Genomic DNA, 20323 nt, shown 5'->3' with positions numbered 1-20323 from the left:
CACAATTCTGGATGCAGATGCGAACAGCAGCACTGAAGTGGAACCTTGATTCGAGCCTAATTTCCCTAGTGCTGAGGAGATGGCTCATAGGGTAAAACACTTGCCTCACAAGCAGGGAGACTCAGTTCGGAGCAAGAGGACCCCAGAATCCCTGGAGAGCTATGAGAAGTAGTGTCCATTTATAACCCAGGTTCCTACAGCAAGATGAGAGGTGGAAACAGAAGAATCCTTGGAAACTCATGGGCCAGCTAACCTGGCATGCACACTGGCTAGCAACGACTCTGTCTCATATAATGTGGAAGGTGAAGACTGATACCTAAGGCCATCCTCTGACCTCCACATGAGGACCACAGCACTGTACTCACAAATTAACATGGGCACAGATATGGATGGATGGACGGACAGATGGACGGACGGACACGGACACACACACACACACACACACACAGAGGGAGGGGGAGGAGAGAGTGAGAGTGAGAGAGAGAGAGAGAGAGAGAGAGAGTATATATTTCTGTTCCAAATCTGATAAGAACCTAAGCATGCCAGACACAAAGAAGATATTTAAGACCACAAAGCAGATGGTATAAAACAGCAAGAGTAAGGATAGAGGTGGACTGACATACCCCACATAGCTCATGCAGACTCACCCAGACTTAGCTGGAGAGCTGGGAGGGATAAACAATGCTGGAAGCCTAGCACAGCTTCAGTCTACATTTGGAAGTAACCTCTCATTCAAACGTATATCATTGACCACTGTTTTAAGCATCATAAAATCAGCTCCAAACTCTCTCATGGGTACTCATATACAACAAGAGCTAAAATTAGCTCAGAACTCTCTCATGGGTACTCACATACAGGAGCTAAACATCCTCAGTCCCCACTCTTCTCTTACTTTGCAATATAAACACACATCCTTCAGAAACATGGGGGTACAGAATTTGCAGGTGTCAATGAATGAGGAAGAAGGGTCCTGCCACCCCAACACTCGTGGCATCTAAACAGCGTAAGGATCACTCTGTGCGGATAGATGTAGTCCCTCTACTGCTTGTGGCAGATCTGTTTACAGGTGACCTTCCCTTCTCTCAGCTTTCACTGGAGGCTGCTCTCATTTGTTCTGTCTTCTGAGGAAAAGAAATATTAGGTTGAGAGACTCCAACCTGAGACAAAGGGGAATTAGAAGGTGAGGTCTGCATGGAATTACCACGTTCCTAAATAAGAAACTTCCCGACGTCACCAGAGGTGATGGAGCAGGCATTATGGAGCAAGCAGGGCATCTCTCCACAGCACGGTGGACCTTCAGCCTGTCATTCTCCTTCAATCATAGCTAGGCTTCTCACTGCAGTATGTGTGCCTTCAGCAGACTAGTCTCTGTAGTAGGAACTCCCCAGGCTAGTGTAGGGGTGCTTAGGGCCGGTGTGACACTACAGTGTCTCAAAGTACTGTCCCTAGGCAGGTTTTCCTGATCTAGCCCTAAGCAACAGAAACTCCAAAGGATCCCAACCCTTTGAGGTGCCTCATGTTGAACTCTTCCCTAGTTTTACTGTTCCTCAAAATCCCATCAGCAGAGTAATCAGGATGGTTCTTGATACAGCAGTTATACAAAATGGGTAGTACTCTTGGTAACAAGGAGACCTGGACATTAAACTGCCCTGTTAGGAAAGGCATCAAAGGCACTGACTACCAGGCTGCCTCTACATGCTTAGTGGAGACTTTATGTGTTTGGCCACATGCCCGCTGAGGTGCTGAGCAGAGATCGCTGTGCTTTACAGGGGGACACACTTTGTTTAGAGGGGGCAAGACAAACAGGAAGCTTCTGATTCAGTCAGAGGCACCGAAGAACACACAGAAACCATAGCACCATCGTCAGTGCTGCGAAAGAAACACGAAAGTAAACAGATCAGAGCTGAATTGCCCAGCAGCCATGGCCACGTGTGTCAGTACAAACAGATGTCAGGGCCATTGGATTTCAAACTTCATGCAAGGTAAAAGAAAGGAGCTTCAAGTCGCTCAGTCATAATTATCATGAGGTGGGTGTGGTGGTGTTGCCTGCAATTCCAGCACTCAAAAGGCTGAAGCAGGAGGATAGTGAATTCTAGGTCAACTTGGACGACACAGTGAGACCCTATCTAAAAATACAAAAAACAAACAAACAATCAAACAAAGCCCTATATAGTGGGGCTGGAGAGATGGCTCAGCCATTAAGAGCACTGTGTACTTCCAGAACTCCAATTTGATTCCTAGTACCCATATAGTGCCTTGACTCACAACTGTCTGTAACTCCAGTCTCGAGGGATCTGATAACCTCTCTGTCATCCATGGGCACCAGACCCACATGTGCTGCACAGACATACATACACCCACATACATAAAAATAAATACACCTTTTAAAAACTATATCATGTGGAAATAATGCTTTGGTTATACTTGCTACATTAAAAACATCGTTAAATTCATTTTACTGTTTCCTTTATTTAAAAAAGCTTAATGTGGCTTCTAGAACAATTTACCCATGAGGCTTACCTTGAATTTCTGCTGAGTGATGCTGAGTGAGAAGAAATGACTGGGCAGGGAGACTCCAGCTTGAGAAGGCAGGGAACCTGACCATGTAGCCAACAGTGAGGCAAAGGCCCGGGTCAGGAACTGGGGCTGGGAGGGCTCCAGGCTAGTAGTCCCTGAGGTTAGGCTAAAGATCCAGGCTTATATCCCAGAAGCTATCAGCTAGGACAGATTTCCACTCTGGTCATGGAGCAGACTGCATACTAGCAGAACAAAATTGGGATACCAAGAAGAGACACTGACCCCAGACCTGCAGCCATGGACCCTCGGTGCTGGGAATGCCAGGGTTATAGCCATGCACCACCAATCCAAGCTGTAAGCATGCTCTTGATTCTAGAGTAGAAGCAGCATCAGTCTGGGTTATTAGCCGGCTTTCTGTTTCCTTTGGACCACCCTAAACTAAATTACCAGAGGAAGATATCTCAGATTTGATACTGTTTGGATTTCATTTTCTCCATTCCTAACATTTATGATTTTCCAGGATTGGGCTCCTGTTCTTCTGGGGTTCATCTGGAACCCCAGCTCTGCACTCCAGTTTTAGTTTACCCCTCCCAGTTCAAGCATGTTGGCTCATCAGCCACTGGTGCCTGTCTGCTTTGGTATTTCCCATCTGCACTGGAACTGCTCTTTCCAGTGTCCCATTTCTCCCAAGCTCAGTGGCTACTTTGCAGCTGTGACTCATCTGCTCTGAATCATGCCTGCCTAAGACGCACAGGCCAGGGAAATGTCTCTGGCACACCTTGCTGGGTCGGAGCCCCTGCACACAGCACAATGCCCTGAACGGGGGTGGTAACTAAGAGAAAACAGCCCTTGCCCCAGTCTTTGCTGGACATTTTCCTGCCCTGCAGTGGATCGTGACCACCCAGTTCTGGCTCTAGAGGCAGGAAAAAGCTTCTGGAAGGAGCCCACATAGCCAAGATCCATAGCAGCGTTTATTCCTGACAAACCTCCCTCCACAATACAGCAGGCAGCTTCGTGTACACTGTCTTGTTGTTCCTTTCTTTTTTCAAAGCTGGGGATTCTCACAGGCATCACTATGCTCGTGTGTGTGTGTGTGTGTGTGTGTGTGTGTGTTGTGTGTGTGTTGTGTGTGTGTGTGTTGTGTGTGTGTACTCACACACGTGCGTGTGCATGTAGAGGCAAGACAAGAGGGATTCCAGCAGAGATGGCTAAAACAGAAATGCAACAGGGACCCTGCTAGGATCCTGAGACAGGAAGAAGACACTCATGGACAAATTCATGTAATTCAAACAAGGTCTAAGTCAGGCTAGTGTGACATGCCTGTGATCCCAGCACTGGGAGGCGGAGGCAGGAGGACCATGGGTTCAAACCAGCCAGAGATGTTATTCCCCCAAACTGAAGTCCAAAGCTGAGACAACGAGAATGCTATCGGTGCCCTCACTCACCTGCTCACCCACAGCAGAGGCATATCTGCATGATGGCAGATGGAACAGGAGGACAGAGGGACAGAAGGCACCACACTTTCTTGGGACAGAACAATGACTGAATGGGAGCAAAGACTGGTCCATCCTCCAATAGGGTTGAGCTAGAAATGACATTTGTCACAAAGGGCCATTTACTGCCCCAGTGCCAAGAATAGGCACAACTCTAGTGAGGATGCAGAATGGTAGCTCCTGGGCAGGGGATGGGACAAAGAGTGACTTCTATCACTAGCAACTTGCTTTTTTGGGCAATGGAAATGGTCTAAAATTAGACTATGACGATGGTCTTTACCACTCAGTAGAGTTACTAAAAATACTTGAATCGTGAAATTGGTTGATTCTATAATGTGTAAAATGCACTTCTACAAGCTCTTAAAGAAAGGAGGAAACATACAAGAGAGTGGGGAGGGAGGAGGCTGTTTAAGGTCTATGCAGCGAGGAGGTGAGAGGAGGCAGAAGACACATGAGGAGCGAGCTCTTGGGACTGAAGCCGAGAGCTGAGCATCTCCACAGAAGGAATTGGGTAGTAAATCAGCAGCCAGGCTTGGAGAAGTCAGGGCTTTCAAGCCATCTGCAGCATTCTATCTTAAGCATTTCTGCATCCCCAAAGCGTTAGGAAGTGCTGAGGCCAGGTAAGAGAATGAGTGAAGTGGGTGAAGACCCACCTGGCCAGGCTACGAAGTTGTTGGTGGGAAGGGGGCCATAAGACCTAGAGACTAAATAGGTCAGGGCTGGCAGGGCAACAGAAATGCCCAGGCACAGAGGGCAGAGGATCAGTGTTGTCCCTAGCACCTGTCAGAGGCACACTATCAGGGGATCTCACGGGTGACTTGGGCTCAGACCAGAGCAGCAGCAGAGGAGACCAGCTGAGGAGCCAGGTCCAGAGCTAGGAAGCCCTGGACTTGCAAATTCCTTGGCTCTTCTATGCTTGGTTTCTCAACTGTAGATTGGGATATTACCAGACTGTTTTTGTGGGGACTGAGGTGACAACGCTATCAAAGCTGAACACACTGCTTGTCATGGCAGAAGAGTATACCCTGTAATAAGCACCAGCTATCATAAGACTCTGGACAATTTCACACTCTTAGAACATAAGATCAGCTGCCCCTGCCCCCAGGGTCCCTTGTCCTCATCCCTATCATCACTAACCTAGCTAATGAGGTTGGATAAAAACGACACTGAAAACCACCCTTCCAGAGAGGCGCTTTCCTCCCTTTTGTCTCAAATGTGCTACCACCGAGTCATTTCTTATAGCATGTTCCTTCCCAATATAGAACTCCTGGCAGGGGTAGTGTCATCATCTCTGAAGACATGGGAACGAGCCAGTCCAATGGGCACAGAAGAGCAGGAGGAAAGAAGGCTGAGAGGAGAGACAGCAACAGCCCTGGGTGACTGGGAATGAAAACATCAAAAGAGCATCAGGTCTCTGGAAGGAGCCCCAAGATGCTGACAGGAATGGTGCCTTGTAGAGATGGGGGAGTACAGCAGAATGACCGGAGCAACTTTTCATTAACATATTTTGATATCATTTGAATTTGACATCAGCCACATGGATTACCTAATCAAAAAATACTAGCAACCTAGACACTGAGGCCCAGATTTGTGAAGCCAGTAGAAGGCTGAGGGGGGATTGTGAGCTATAGGCTAACCTGGGCTACACAGAAAGAACCCATCTCAAAGGAAAATAAAACAAGGTAAGGCTTTAGAGAACCAGGAAGGGAAGAACAATGTTCTGTCCCCACAAATCTTCAACCATTCTGACAGGAGCTCCCAGAAAGCTCATGCACAGTCGAGGGTCAAGGTCAGAGACTGCATGCCCCAAGAGCTCATTAGCTGCCTCTGGGAACCATTCAGGGAGGGCACAGCTTCCCTGTCAGCACCTCTTCCACACAGAGGTGTGAAGTCCACAGTGAACAGAACAGGGATGGAATATCTTCGTCTTACTGCTAAACACTGACAAGCTATTTCTACTCCATCAGGCAGAACCCAGCAAAAAGCCAAGGAAGAAAATCCTGTCCCTGGACCTGCCATGAAGCACACCACACAGGCTTTCCCTGAAGGTTGGGCAGATCATGGACATTTCCCAAGAAAGCATATAAATCACTGTTATTGTCCCTAAACATCACCAAGTCCCATCCACCAATTTAATCCCCTTTAATATGTCACTACAATTTGTGTGGAGGATTGTTTGTTTTTAGTTTATTTGAATGTTAGTGTTTTGAAAACGGGTCTTATTCTATAGCTATGACTGACTTCAAACTTACTATAAAACTGGCCTCAAACTTGTTGCAATCCTCTTGTCTCTGCTTCCCAAGTGCTAGGGTTACAAGTGAGTGCCACTACACCCAACTAAAGGTCACTAGATCTTGTAGTTGGAAGATGTTAAATTGAATTATGCCCCTCCAAAGCCAACTGAAGTTCTAACCCCAGAATCTCTTGGGGTGAACTTATTTGAAAAAGGGTAGTCATAGATGTGATTGGTTGAGACCACAGTGGAATACCATGGACCCTAAATTCAGTCCAACTGGTGCCCATTTAAGAGAAGACCCAGAGACAAGAGAAGATAATAACCATGTGATCACAGAAGCAGAGGCTGGAGTGCTTCAGCTATAAGGGAAGAATATCTGGGCTCAGCAGCAACCACTAGAGGCTGAAAGACCAGGTCATCTCCCTCTGAGTCCCAGAAAAGGAAGCAGCCCTGCTCATGCCTCAACTCTGGAATTCTTATCTACAAACTTCTGAGGGAATACATTTATCTTTTTTAAGACACCCAGTTTGTGGCACTTTGTTACAGCTAGGTGCACCAGGAGGCTGACACAGACCATCACGTGGCTTTCCTTCCTAGCCACCCATGCCTGAACTCTTCTGCCCAATGGTCAGCTGCCAGCTAGCTGCTATCTCTAATCAGAGAAAAAACAATTCAGTGTTCATCTCAGTAGCACGACTTCCCATCTTGCAAGGCTCTGGCTGAAATTAAACAGCCCCACAGCAAATATGTTTTGAGGACTTACTACAAGCTAGTCACTATTCTGGTCCTGTTGATGCAAGCAGCAAAAATGAAAAGATAATAAAAATATTCTCAAAGAAACAAAGTCATTTCTAATACAGATAAAGAATAGTACAATATTCTGCAGGAAGTGGACTGGGGACCAGAGCAAATAGGAAGATCATTTTGACCATTAGGGAAGATCTCATTTAATATGTGATATAGGGGTGGTGACCTGAATGACAGGGAGGTGGCTACTACAGGAAAATCTGGAAGGAGGAACAACCAGCGTACAGGCCCTGTGGCACAGCCAATGAGACACGCTTAAAGAGGGATCTCTGGGAGTGACTGGGTAGCTGCTGACACTGGAGAAACAGGTGTGATCAGTCAGTACCTGTGTCACTGCCTGGCAGCCCAGGGAAAGTTCATGGAGGCCATGGCATTCTCCAAACTGCAGCCTTTTCAACTGTACTGTTTGTTCTTTGCTTCTTGGGACTTTACCAATAACAGTTCTGAATGTTCTGTAATTCTGGCCATCGAGATGTTCCTGGCTCACCAGCCCTAATTCCTGCACCTCAGTGTGTACTCTGCGTGGCTTCCTGTGACCTTCATAAAAAGAACACAGTCTCTGAGGCATGCTGCAAACGAAACCTTCCAGGCCAGACCTTGGTTTTGATACACGTGCCCAAGACTGTCTTGGCCTTCAATCTGGCCTGAACCACTGACCTGCAGAGAAAGACACAAGGCAAACCCCAGCAGTCCTGTGGTGCTGCCCAGATTTAGAGAATGGGATAAAAAGTGTGTTCTTCCCTAACAAGAACAGCTGTGTATGCTAAAAATAGAAAAAAAAATGCCACAAAACCTCAAACAATACCGTGTACAAAATCTAGGTGAGACCAGCAGAGCCAGCAGCAGCTGCCTGGATTTTTATGTTTCTCTTCCAGGTGGGAGATGAGGAGAAATCATTGGTGCAGGTCTCCCTGGAACTTCCGTGCTATCTTGCGTCATAACTGAGGACACCTGGCCTGTTTGGAAACACTGGGCACTTGAGCAAAGATGCTCTGCAAGGCACTTCCTACTGGCTTTCTTAAAGCCTACAAACAAATCTGAGTTGCCACAGAGTGTGTAGGGAGCAGTAACAGTATGGTGAGCTGGCTGGCTGGCCAGGCTGGCTGTCAGTCAGGCAAGGAAGGCAGAGGATGCTCCACTCAGTACCACCCCAGCCCAGCAGGAGGCAGTATCCACTCAGACCCATCTACTGTCCTTGGGTGGTGAGGTACTATACGGTCAGCACTTGTAGCAACCGAGTCATTATGGAGATTTCTTTGCCTCCAACAATTAAGTGGTCCTGGACAAGTGAGTTTTGGTTTCCTCATCAGGAGGAATGCCATCTACCACTCCCGAATTAATGAGAATGAACTAAGAGCTCCTGTTGAAAGTACTTTGTAAGCTACCAAAGCAAGAGGGCACGGTGGCAGTAGAAGCCACACTGCTATTGCTGTTCCTTCCCGAAGCGCGCTGTCATTCGGCTTTTGATTCCTCTTTTTTGACTGGGTTTTGTTATACAGCCCAAGCTGGTCTTGAACTCATGATACCTGTGCCTCAGCTTCTGGGGTGCTAATATTACAAGCCTATGCCACTGTGCCTGGCTTTTGATATTTCATTTCTTTTTATGAGTTGTTTTTATTATTTAATGTTGAGTCTGCATGTGAGTGTAGGTGTTTGAGGAGACAAGAAGAGTGTCAGATTCTGTGGAGACAAGGTTACAGGTGGCTGTGAGTCGGCTAAGGTGGGTGCTGGGAACTGAACTCTGGTCCTCGGCAAGAGCAGAACATGCTCTTAATTGGAGAGCCTTCTCTCCAGTCCCCTGACATTTCTTTTAACCTGACCATTTTCCTTCTGTGAAAGGAATGCAGAGAAGGGAGGGAAGGAAAGAAAGCCAGGTATCCAGGTATACCCGCTGCCAGGTACCCACATGACTTGCCCACTCTATAGTTTCCCTGGGGAGGGGCTCTCCTAAAGGCAGCTCCCTCAGCACCATTTGGGGTCACTATAAAACAACTTACCTTTGAAGAAACAACCATTGCCATGAAGGTAAAAGTGCAGTTAGCATCTGTGGAGATACCTCACTTCAATTTCTCTCAGACTTCTGACACGCTCATCTTACTGCTTATACTTGTGACAGTCTCCCTCCCCCCCCCCCCAAAAAAAAAGGAATCCACTCCACATCACTCCACATGAACTGATACAGACCACCAAAAGCCAACCATTGCAAGGAACTTGTGGAACGCAACAGAGACTGGGATAGCACCCATCATCACCAACCTAGAAGTCACCAGTGTTTGAGGAGGAAAGAAAATCTCCGATGCCAACTTTTTCCATGGAGCCCACCTAATCAGCTTATCTGCCATCTTGGTCTTCAAAGGCCTAACTATCCCTATTTCTGACCACAGTGTGGGAAAGAGGGAAGGGACGAGGCTCCGGAGCCTCTCTGCTCCTGTCGTGGAGTTCGTGCTGTGCGTCTGCCCTGTTTTCACGATCAGGGAGGAGGCAGAACGGGATGAATCAGAACCTCAGCTTCGGGTTACAGGCTGGATCCCAGCCTGGGGAGTGCAGCCCGACTTGACAGCTGCCAGCTCACCTCTACCTCTGACTCACCACCCGGACAGCTCCACGTCGGGGACCCAGCCCATGCCAGCGCACCTGTGCCGGCAGAGCCGCGCTCCCGCTCACGCTGTAGGTGCAGCACTTGGCCGAGCCTCCTTCCTCCACCCTGTCACCTTCCCACGTCTCAACCCCCAACTCGGGGGGACGCAGACCAGGGCAAGGCTGGGTCGGCTCGTCCCACATCCTAGAAGCTGCTGCGGTACCCGAGCCTTCCCTGGCGGCCCCGTGCAGCCGTGGCCTCAGACCGTCTCGCGGTCCCCGGCGGGCCCGGCACTCAGGTTGGCGGAGTGACAGCCCTGCCCGCCGCACCGTCCGTCCTGCCGACCCGCCCACGCCGCCGGCGACCCCCTCCTCACGCTTCCTCACCCGTCCCCGCGCAGCCACGCCGCCCGGCCCCTCTGGAGCGCAGGACCGCAGCCCGGGGCCCTCTCACCGCGGCGGCCCGCGGGACCCGGCAAGGGGCGGACACGCCGTCGGGTCCGCAGCTGCCGCGAATGCACCGCGCTCGACGAGCTGTGCCCGGTCTCTTCAGAGGCGCGGCGGAGCGAGCTGTCAGTCAGAGGGGCTCTCCCCGCCCCTTTGGCACCACGTGACGCGCGGAGCAGCCGGGTCCTTCGGAGGCGGGCCGGAGGGCGCTGTCAGTCATCCGGGAGCGCCCCGCCCAACCCCGCCCCCCCATCCCGCGTGACGCGCGAGTTGCGGGGTTCTCCCGAGCCCCGGAGTGAGCGGGACGCCCAGCCTCTGGAGCACCACGTGACAGGCGAGCAAGCAGTCGGGTCCTTCTGAAGCTACAAGAGAGAGCGAGCTGTCACTTTTCGGGGAGCGCCCCGCCTCCCTCGGCTCCTGGACGCAGGCGCAGGAGCGCCCCTTCTTCCCTGCACGTCCTGACAGCCGCGCGGGTTCGCTTTGGAACAGAGTTCCTGCAGGGGGATGACCAGGGCGCGGCTTTTTTTTTTTTTTTTTTTTTTTTTTTTTTTTTTTTCGCACAAGAGTGGTTTAAGAGAGGGAAAAGCTCCTCCAGGTCAGGTTCAGGGCACTTCCTGGCCCTGCCTAGGTAGCAGAGTCCCAGCGAAGATCCCCTGGACCTACACGCCTTTGAAGGTGGCAGGCTAAATCCCGTTTGTCTTCTGAAAGGCGTGTCTTAAAAGGCCGGTAGATTTGGCTCTTTTCATAAACAGCAATAAACACAACGTCCAGCCATACAGCTTCTCCCACATCTCTTCAACAGGGAAACACAAAGAGGCTGGGGGTGGAGCTCAGTGGCGGATCACTGGCCCAGCTTGGCCAACGTCCTGGCTCCCATGCCCAGTGCCAGGAAGGAAGAGAAAAAGAAAACCAAGGCCGATCTCCAGGGATCTTCTGAAGTCACGAATGTTAGGCAGTGGGACTGGAGTTCTGCCACTCAGGAAGATGATGTAGATAGTGTAGCCAAGCGCCAGCAGATCTGCCTTTGCTAATGGCAGATGTGAACATCTGTTCCACCAAGACTTCTTAGGAAAATTTAAGAGATAGCGAGGAAAAGATTGAGAGCTGCCCTTCCTGGAGAGTTTGGAACCTTCAAGGTGCACGTAGCCACCCCAGGAGAAGCTAGACCTCCGGGTGTGAGAGCTTAGTGCCAGCTCTGGGGGTGGAAGGGTAGGTTGTAGCCTTTTCGTCCTTGTGAAGACGCTAAGACAGGTGCTCAGAAAGCTTGCAGGATGGAATAGGACCGTTCCCGGGGTTGAAGTTCCCTGCTTCCGTGAAGGAAGCTGGCAATAGGTACCAACTCCTGCAACCTTGACCTCACCTGAACAGCTATTGGGGAGAACTGGAATCAATCATTAAGGGTCATATTCCATATGAGAGACATCATTCTTTCTCAAGAGATTCAGCAGCACCCTGCTTGCCTTCCAGCAGGCCTCTGACCTCAGGAAGTTGGACAGAGGCAGATGACATGACATTTTGAAATGAGGAAGAACGTTCTGCAAGCCACAAACCAGTGAACTTGGTATCACCCTGGGAAGCATTCAGGGCAGATGACTCTGAAAATATCTGTGAGCCCTCTCAAAATGAAGCACCAAGATATGATAGGCAAGGAGAAAAAAGGGGACTGAGGCCGCATTCTCTGGCAGCCAGGATGTTCCTTTTCAGGTAAACATCTTTGAATCTGCAGATGGGTTATCCATTTTATCAGACTAAGGTACCATAGACCTTTCCCAGTTGCCACACACAGCACTAACAAAAGGTCTGCATCTTCAAAAGACCCTTGCTTCTTCATGCTATCATTTACATTCTGATGTTACACTACTCTGTGGGCTTTTCAAGAGGATCATGGGAATATCCTAAAAGGGAGATCTGTCCAATCATGATTCGGGAGGGGAAAAGAGTCATCATACCTCATAAATGATCATAAAATCAGCTGGACAGTGGTGGCACACACCTTTAATTCCAGCACTCGGGAAGCAGAGGCATGCTTTGAGTTTGAGGCCAGCCTGGTCTACAGAGCTAGTTCCAGGACAGCCAAGGCTACACAAAGAAACCCTGTCTCAAAAGGAACAACTAATAATAACAATCATAAAATCTCCCTTTTAAATCCACAATGCATACCCACTGGGTGGTTTCTTTCTTTGGGACAGCCACTCCAATCTTTGCTTTGCTGAATACAGTCTTATTTAAACTGTCCATGTCTCTCAACTAAATTCTTTCCTTTGAGAAGACAAGAATAGAGAGAGCCTTGTAACAGCAACAAAGTCAAAGACCCTGTGATGGCTAATTTGCTTTATTTCCTGTTATGAACATATAGATAAGGGGGTGTGATGGAAATACTATCTCCAGCCATAGGGGGGCATGGCTAGCCTTGGTTGTCAGCTTGCTTGAGTCTGAGATCAACTTAGACTCAAGCCTCTGGCCAGGTATGAGAGTGTTCCCTGGAGGATTTATTTACTTAGGGGGGAAGCCCTGCCCCCAGGCTGGGTGGCATCTTCTGCTTGGAGACCCAAAGAGGCAGAGAGCAAAGCAGTGCTTCCTTTGCCTACCACCTTTGCCCCTTGCTGGTGAGCACATCTATGGCATTGCTGCCACCAGCCTTTGGTGATATCAGAACCCAGCTTCTTTGGCCTTCTAACATGGACTGAAGACCAGCAGCCTTCAGGGGCACACCGGGACGGCTAAGCCATCCAGCCTCGGGGCCTGGACAGCCACCAAGTTCTCACACTCACCAGTATGCAGGTGGCCACTGTTGGATGCCCAGGCCTTATCATGCAGGACAGCCTCATATACCTCTTTGTAGCACATATTCTGCTCCCCTGAAGAACCCTGACTGTAGATCAGACCTGCCTGGATTCTCCCCCTTATAAGCAAGGAACTCAATTCAAATTGTCCTTTTGTAGAGGGATCTGTGGATTTCTGTGACTAGATAGCTTTGAGGCAGGCCCAGCAGGATCTGGGGGTGCAAAAAAATGTCACTAGAATTTATTTCTTCCTGGCCTGCCTGTGCTAGCTAGTTTTATGTCAGTATGACACAGCTGGAGTAATTTGGGATAAGGGAATCTCGGCTGAGATGTCCCCACCAGATTGGCCTGTGGGGCATTTTTTTGGTTTGATGTGAGAGGGCCCACCTCATTGTGACACCCCCCCCCCCCCAGGCAGGAGCTATAAAACAGCAGGCTGAGAAACCCCGTGAGGAGCAGCCTGGGAGGAATCAGCACTCCGCCAGGGTTTCTGCCTCCAGGTTTCTGCCCTGACTTCCTTCAGTGATGGACTGTGTCTGTCACAGAGACAGAAACCCTAGCCAAGATACTGCCTAGAATGACTTCCTCCTCAGATTAGGTACTTTTCACAGGATGGCCTCGAGCAGCTCCGGGATTATCTGTCTCTATAGACTTCTACTTAGCGGCCCAGTGGACAAAAGGGATTTTTCTTTTGATTCTTCCAGCAAAATCTCAGAATTTGGGAGTGCGCCATTCTTAGAGCTAGTCTCCAAGGCCAGTTTACCAAGATAATTGGATTAGACAAATCTGAAGAGCAGGATGCGCCAGCGCCGCCATGCCAACTTGGTGCAAGGAAAAGGTGACTTCCAGGACACAGAAATGCCTTTGCCAGAAGAGCGGGAAGCAACAGGTATCCGGGACAGAGCGCTTGCCAGGGTCTCAAATTACCTCCTGCCTTCTGTGAAGCTTGCTTCATGGGGAGGAAAAGAATCGAGTGGAAAACGGAGGACCAGAGGTGACAGGCTGCAGGGAAGGGGACAGGATGAAATGCGACAGGAGTATGACTTGGGAGGAATTCGACAGGGGACCGGGCACGAGAGCTCTTCAGTTAGTCTTGAGAGTCATGGCCGTGAGTGGGCCATGCAGGGAAGAATAGCAAGGATAGGCACAGCTTTCAGGAGCAGCTCCAGGTACGCATGGTGAGCCAAACTGCTCTCCTAAGTACCTGAGCTGCTAAGCACCCATACTACCAAGATCCACCCAGCAACCATCCCACCAAGCTCCTGTTTCACACAGCACTCCACCTACCAAGCAGGTCACTCCTAGCAGGTTCTGCCCACAGGTGAGGTGAATTGCCCAAAACAAAAGATTTGAGGAACACATTGCCCCACTTTGGGTTTTGACTTCCGGGGCCTTGCTCAACACTGTGGGGTGGGGTGGGGTGTTTCAGTCATCAGGCCTTCCTAATCTGGCTGTTGACAGACTCATCCCCACAAACTAAGTGGAAAATGTCAAACAACCCAGGCAGCTTTCCAGAACACATCTCTGCTTCCCCGGGGTGCTGCCTTAGGGGCTCTGCCTCTCCAGCATTTGCTTAAGGGGATACAAATCTTAATGGCTAGATGGGTTCTCTTCAGAATACCCTGCTGCAAGCACCTGGGCCACAAGGCAGATTATCATTGCTTCCTGTACCTCCCCGAACTTCGCCTCTATGTAACATCGTGTTCTGTGACTTACGCTGCCACCCATGTGTGCTTTCCTTCTCATTACTGCAGACTATTTCTACTGTACACATTTATCTTCCCTGTATGTCAGGAACATTTAGGTTCTGTCAAGTGTGAGTCTCTTCGGGGCAGTACTGTAGGCGAGCATACGCTGAAGTTTATCAAGTCCTGTCTTGTCCTGGCAGCAAAGAGTGTGGGAGATCTTGAATCCGTTTCTCATTGCAGCCTTTTTGGAGGGATCATGACCAGTACTTCACTGTGGCCTGAGTTTGACTAATGCAAATGAAAAAAACAGTGTGTTTTGGAGCGTCTCTTCTGAGATAACCTAATCAAGTGTTTTGCCAGTTGTTTTGTTGGGTTTCTTATATTTCCAATGATTCATTTAAAAATAGGCTCCAGACTGGTAAGATGGCTCAAAGGTGAAGGTGCCTCCTGCTAAGCCTGATGACCCAAGTTCGAGCTCTGGGTTCCACATGGTGGACAGAGAGGACCAACTCTCACAAGTTGTTCTCTGAGCTACACAAAGATATGCATATATATATATATATATATATATATATATATATATATATTTTAAAGGGCTTGGTAGAGCTCATGCCCAGCATGGGCAAACCCTTCGGTTGCATCTCCCACGTGCCCCTCCCAGTAAAAACTACTATGTAGCCATGGGCCAAAAACACCTAAAGGGGGTTTTTTAATGCCAGTAAGCACATGAAGAAAATGTCCAACCTCATTAGCCATCTGAGAAACTCAAGCCCAGTGCAGTGGGAGTCCATCACCCCAGCCAGATGGCAATCATGAAGAAAACAAACAAATGCTGGTGAGGATGTGGACAACAGGGAGTTCTTACGCCCTGCTGGAAAAGGAGGTTAGTCCAGCCTCTACGGAGGTCCCTGCTACACTACTCATTACCCGAACGGCTCCACATCAGCATGTCATAGACACATGTACACCGGTTCATTGCAGTAGTGCTAACACTGGTCATGGAGCCCCCCTGGATAGGTGATGGCTAAAGATAATGAGGGCTCACACGGTGGAACTGCGTTCAGCCATAAAGAACCTTTGTTCCATATCATTTCTAGGAAAATGAATGCAATGGCAGTAATCACATTAAGTGAATCACATTGCAGAGAGACATCGTATGTTTTCTCCTTTGTGGATCCTGGATTTTTAGCAGTCCATCACCTTAACCAAGTTGTGCGCCTCCACTGCCCTGCTGATCCTAGATTTTTAAAAATCTAAATATTTATGTGTAAGAGTGTTTGCCTGAATATATGTACATGTACTTACTGCACATGTGCCTGTTACTCAAGGTCAGAGTGAGCATCGGATCTTTTGGAACTGGTGCTATGTATGGTTGTGAACCATCATGTGGGTGCTGGGAATCAAGCCCTGGTCCTCTGCAGGAGCAACAAATGCTCTTAACCAGCCCCTAGATTTTATAGACGTCAAATCATATATGCATATAGATGTATATAGAATGGACGTTAAGTCTATTCCCTTTTTGAAGAGAGAGGGAATGTTTTTGCACATGCCACAGCAAGGTGTGGAGGTCAGAGGACAACACAGTTCTCTCTTTCCACCATGTGGGTTCTGGGGACTGAAATGCGTGCAACAGGGCTTGGCATCATAGGCCATCTGAGCCGTCTCTCCAGCCCTAGGCTCACCTCTCACATCTTTTTCATAGATTTTCTATGGCTATATGAGCATGCATATCCCTCAACTCCCCTTTTCTATTTCATGAAATAGTCAGTGTGTCTGGAAGACCATAAATATCAGCTCATGAGAAAGGCTGTCTTTAATGCTTGTCTCATACCATGGAGTGAGCACAGCAAACTAAGATGCAGATGGGCACGTGGGATGCGGTTGGTGCTACTCTCGACACTCAGGTGCACACGTTTGAGCAAACAGAAGTCTTTATGTACATCCATTCCCAGAAGCTAGATCGAAGGGTGTGTGCAAACATTTGGGGAGACCCTACTGCTAACATGCTCTGGAGAGGTGAATAAATCCTTATCAGTCGGCCTTGCCAGCACAGCGCACCATTTACCTGTGTTTGCTGGCCAGGAGGGTGCACTCACTCCTGCCTTCCTCCACTGTTGAATGGAAACCTCAAGGGGCTTTCCCTGAGGAAAAGGCTCTGCTGGGGACCAGTTTGTGTTTGTCTAAGGAATAAACAAGAATCATCTATGGGAAGGGAAGCCCGTGTACACTCCTGCTAGCATCAACGTTATGAGTTCCTGAGTTGGAGAGTGGCAAGAGCACTTGTTGCTCTTGCAGAAGACCAAATTTGGTTCCCAGCACTCACATGGGGCAGGTGACAGCTGTCTCTAGGTCCAGTTCAGGGGCTCTGATACCCTCTTCTGGCCCCTGTGGACATGACACTTGTGTATATACCAACACATACACACACACACACACACACAAACACACACACACCACACCACACACATACAGATAATTGAAAAAAAAATTTTTTTTTTTTTGGTTTTTCGAGACAGGGTTTCCCTGTAGTTTCTAGAGCCTGTCCCGGAACTAGCTCTTGTAGACCAGGCTGGCCTCGAACTCAGAGATCCGCCTGCCTCTGCCTCCCGAGTGCTGGGATTAAAGGCGTGCGCCACCACCGCCCGGCTTGAAAAAAATATTTTAAAAAAAGGAATCTTCAGGGGGCTGGAGAGATGGCTCAGCGGTTAAGAGCATTGCCTGCTCTTCCAAAGGTCCTGAGTTCAATTCCCAGCAACCACATGGTGGCTCACAACCATCTGTAATGGGGTCTGGTGCCCTCTTCTGGCCTGCAGACATACACACAGACAGAATATTGTATACATAATAAATAAATATATAAAAAAGGAATCTTCAGTCCCAAGGCCCTTAGAGAAATCAACGAGACTAATGAACCATGGAAATCAAGTCTAATCTTTTTCTGTGGAGCTTTGGGGGGCCCTTTTAAAATACTCTGGCTAAGAGAAAGTAAATGACTGGCAGATCCAATATGGATGCTGCTGAGAATAAGTAAGATAGTGAGAGCTGGGCTCAGGGCACAGCTCAGTCGGTAAAGTGCTTGCTGTACAAGGATGAGGATGCGAGTCTCATCCCTGAAAACCACATTTTAAAAAAAGGCCAGGTGTGGTGGCATACCTGTAATGTGAGTGCTAGAGGGTTCGGAGGGACAAAGACAGAAGGGTCCCTGGGTTTCACTGGGCAGCTACTCTAGCCAAAGCATTGAGCTTCAGACCATGGGGGAGACAAGTCTCCAAAAACAAGGGAGATAACTCCTGAAAAATGACACCCAAGCTTGTCCCTCTGGCATAGACACGCATACACACACACACACACACTCACAATTTAGAAATCAGCAAGGCTGGGTGTGGTAAGACAGGGTGGAGAGAATGACACCAGTTTAGAGTACATAGAAAACTCTGTCTCAAAAAACAAAACAAAACCAAAAACAAAAACCAACCAAATAAACAAAACCAAGAAATTCCATTTATTTATTAGGATGGAACAAGTTAAAGCAGTTCAAGGTGTGTGTGTGTGTGTGTGTGTGTGTGTGTGTATACATGCATGCCACAGTATTCATGTAGAAGTTGGAGAACAACTTGGTGGAGTTGTTTTTCTCCTTCCCATGTGGGGGCCCCAGGGACTGAACTCAGGTTTACATAGCAAGTTCAGTCTAGCCAGGGCTACACAGTGAAACAATGTCTCAATTTAAAAAACAAACAACAACAAACCTGACCTGCGGTAGTGGTCTTTAATCCCAGCACTCTAGAAGCATAGAAGCAGAGTTTGAGGCCAATGTGGTCTACAGAGAGAGTTCCAGGACAGCCAGGGCTACCCAGAAAAACCTTGTGTCAAAAAATATATAAATAAACAAACAAAAAGCATAGTTCAGATTCGAAGACCATTTGCTGACGAACCTGCCCCAGAAACTGCATCTCTTTCCTGCCAGCATTTCTAAGAGGGCATTATGTTTTTCACTTCGGAGGTTCCTGGCTTTCAGAGAGTGGGGCCTGTCACTTTCCCTTTTCTTGTGAAAGACTTGGTAATGGGTCCAAAGGGTGGGCACACAGGGGAGGAAAACGCCCTTTCCTTCTTCCTCCTAAACTCTGGGCTGGAGCCCTGGAACAAAGACAGACTGCCAAGAGTAAAACAGGCAGGCATTTACCTCCATATACTTCATTGGACACACGGAGGAAGCCCAGGAAAGGCTTCAAATCCAGCCCCTCTAACACTGTCAACCAAGAATACATCTGCCGAAGAAGAGGATGAAGCAGGTTTAGGGTTCACAGCAGCAGGTAGAGCAGCAGGTCAAATATATTCTCAGCATTTCACAGGATGCTCCTTTGCCCTCTCCTGGGTGAAGGAAGCTGAAGTCTCCAGTCAGAGCTGGGGAGGCAGAGAAAGCTTTCCATGACTTTTGGCTCACTTGGAGTTAGAGTTGTATTTTGGGGTGATATGTTCTGATTTCTCTGAGGTATTTTAGGAAAGCAATAGGCCTGTCTAGCATTCCTTACTGGGTCCCTGGTTCTGTGAAGTCCTGTCTTTAAGTTCTCTGTAACTAAAGACTGTTAGTGCAATGATTCTTATCATTTGTTACATATTCTGTGGCTCTTCTTAGATAGGGTTTCATTCTGTATCACAGCCTAGACTCAAATTAAGAGCGATCTTCCTGCCTTAGCCTCCTAAGCGCTGGGATTATGTTAGGGAGCCACATTTCTGGCTGCCAATGTTTCTTGGCCATGGAATCAGACATACAGATGAATCTGTTATGTACAAGTTTAGCTGACTTCTCCCTCCCCTGAAAGCCATTTTCTGTTCATTAAGCCGACCATCTTGGCATTCCTGACGACCTACACGTGTCTGCCTTCTAGATTCACCTCTGAGCCACTGCACACTGCCTGTCAGTCTTTTAGATTCATCTGTGAGTCACTGTACACTGCCTGCCTGTCTTTTAGATTCACCTGAGCCACTGCACACTGCCTGCCTGTCTTCTAGATTCAACTCTGAGCCACTGCACACTGCCTGCCTGTCTTCTAGATTCATCTCTGAGCCACTGCACACTGCCCATCTGCCTTCTAGATTCGCCTCTAAGCCACTGCACGACTTTTCCTGGCTAGACATGAACAAGCATCTGTTCACCTAGATAGTGCACCAACCCCAGACCAAAGAAATAACTCTGTCAGTGGCTCTGGGGAGACACAGTCCAACAGCCACCAGCAGCCCCAGGTTCCCTTCCTGTTTGGGGCTTTCAACGCAAGGATCCTAGACTTGGCTGTGGGAAAGAAATTCAGGATGAGCCAAACAGAAGTCAAGTTAGTGAGTTTATTAAGTATTGAGACAGTCACAGAAGAGAAGCATAGTATACAATCTCAAGACAGGTGTGTGGGCTTCTCCAGAAAATCATGTTTGGGTGTCTCCACAATGGCCACATGTATGAACCTTCAGTCTTTTAAGTTACATTCCTCAAAAGACGTAGTTTACAAGGTTTCAATATTAAGAAAAGGGTAAAATTTAGTAAAGGGTTGAGATGACCTGGGGCTTCAGCTCCTCTCACCTTCACTTTCTGAGTGAAGGAATTACAGGCGTGAGCCATCGTGACCACCACCATACTCGGGCTTCGCTGCTGGGAAGGGGAACCCAAGGCTTCACGGTAAGTTTGAGGTTAGCTTGCGCTACATGAGATCCTACCTCAAAAATCAAATAGACAAACACCGTAAATGTTAAGTAAAATACATGAGTTGGTAACTTTTTAAATATTTA

General features: G+C 48.5%; 1 protein-coding gene across 2 annotated transcripts in view; it reads right to left on the bottom strand.

The window, feature by feature from the left end:
* The window catches only part of Kiaa0513 (KIAA0513 ortholog), a 61305-nt gene that overhangs the window by 38884 nt on the left and 2098 nt on the right, over positions 1-20323 (bottom strand). The window contains exon 1 of one of the 2 annotated variants that reach the window (XM_038312637.2): positions 10018-10174. The exons of the other annotated variant lie outside the window; for it this stretch is intronic. The gene's annotated coding sequence lies outside the window, so the exon portion shown is untranslated. Of the gene's footprint in view, positions 1-10017; positions 10175-20323 lie in introns of those variants that run through there. 2 annotated transcript variants of the gene reach the window in all.

This window comes from Arvicola amphibius, chromosome 15, assembly GCF_903992535.2.
Source record: "Arvicola amphibius chromosome 15, mArvAmp1.2, whole genome shotgun sequence".
In the NCBI taxonomy this organism is placed as follows: domain Eukaryota; kingdom Metazoa; phylum Chordata; class Mammalia; order Rodentia; family Cricetidae; genus Arvicola; species Arvicola amphibius.
The sequence above is the reverse complement of the archived record's forward strand: the minus strand, read 5'-3'. Positions and strand labels throughout refer to the sequence as shown.